This window comes from Austrofundulus limnaeus, unplaced genomic scaffold (genome assembly GCF_001266775.1).
Source record: "Austrofundulus limnaeus strain Quisiro unplaced genomic scaffold, Austrofundulus_limnaeus-1.0 Scaffold360, whole genome shotgun sequence".
Lineage (NCBI taxonomy): Eukaryota > Metazoa > Chordata > Actinopteri > Cyprinodontiformes > Rivulidae > Austrofundulus > Austrofundulus limnaeus.
Genome location: NW_013952762.1, coordinates 342,345 through 343,925, shown reverse-complemented (window position 1 = coordinate 343,925; position 1,581 = coordinate 342,345). Strand labels below are relative to the sequence as shown.

Here is a 1,581-nt window from a genome sequence, read left to right as displayed (position 1 = left end):
AAAGTATGGAACAATAAGATGTTTAATATATGATGGAGCTTGGTTGTTAAGAGCTTTGTATGTTAGGAGTAAGATACATACAATACAAAGTCCTCTTATGCCCCTTTTCCATGGTGTAGTGTCAGAACGGTCGGTGTAGGTACGGTTCGGTACGGGTCGGACCGGTTGGTTTCCCACTGATGTTCCAGTCCATTTCCAATGGGTGTGTCTTGGGCAGTTGGTGGAGGTGGTTTTTAGGTTTTTTTGAAAAAAAGTTAATGGGCAAAATGAGCGATGGAAACACATTTGAAGAATAACTTGAAATTTTAAAAATTTGCAAAAATTTAGCCAATCAGTGATGAAGAGTGTTCTGACGTCGCATTTTGGTGTCAGCTGGGGTCGCTTGGAACCACAATAAAGTAGGTACTAAAAAAAGTGCCGGTTCCATGAATCTGGCCTAATGGAAATGGTTTGGAACCGTACCGAACCGTACCGACACTACACTAAGTGGCACTAGTGGAAAAGGGGCATTATTGACCTGTTGCCAATCAACCATTGACATGTGTAGCTGTGTAATACTGTGTTAAATGCATGTAGCTGTGAACAGTATATAGCAATCTGCCATTCAATAAGGCAGAATAAATGGTCTTAAAGATGCCACTGCACAAGCCTTTCTGTCAGCCTTTCTGCTGGTGTCCATGTAGCTCATGCTTTGTCTGAGGCCACATGAGTCCGTCCAGGTGGCTCCTCCCCAGAGTTAATACATCCTCCTTCCTGCTTTTGTGTCTCCGTTGCTTCTGCCAGCATTTCCCATCAGTGTTTCCTGATGTAGCAACTTCAGTGCATCATCCCACCACTGGCGGTCTGCAGACTGCTGAGTCTGGTCCCTGGTCACCAGCYCTCCTTTTGTTGAGCATTCTGCTCCACACTTATCCCCCATTCTGTGTTTAGGCAGGTATTACACCTGACACACAATAAATGGGTCACTGGGGGACTGGTCAGTTCACAGCTCAGTCACTGTCAGTTATCTGACAGCTGTCCAGTCTGGTTAAGCAGGCCAGCACGCCGGCAGTAATGTAATGGTCCTTTGAGTTTAGCAGTTTTTATTTATTTTCTCGTTTTGTGTAACCCATGTTTTCTTGTCAGAATAGATTCTTATCCTCTTGTTTCTGTATTTAGATCTTTTTGTAACACTTGTGTAAGAAAGCTTAGCATCTAAAAGTGATATTTTCAGGTTATATTTATGCATCGATTGTTAACAAAGAAACAATTTTAAATGATTTTCTTTTCATSTTTTGGATTTGGTGCCACACAGTTCACATAAAAACGAAATGTCGAAATGTAAACAGCATGATGAGTGGGACTGCTTAAAAACTAATTCTAGCTAAACCAGGACATTTATCGGTCAATTTATGGATCAAACTGCAGTTGTGAAATTTTCCAATTGGCTCCTTGTTTGATAACAAGTTGTGAAGAAAAGACTGAAGAATAAAGATTTGGACAAGTGTGTTCAGAAATTTAGAAAAGGCCACATTAAGCTCACCTGTAAAGATTATACTGCATTTTACTGTATATTTATGTATATAAATGTGTGTGTGTGTG

General features: G+C 40.8%; 1 protein-coding gene across 1 annotated transcript in view; it reads left to right on the top strand.

Moving 5' to 3' along the window:
- LOC106528129 (contactin associated protein family member 5) overlaps positions 1-1,581 on the top strand; it is a gene marked incomplete in the record, with an annotated part of 393,708 nt that overhangs the window by 104,662 nt on the left and 287,465 nt on the right.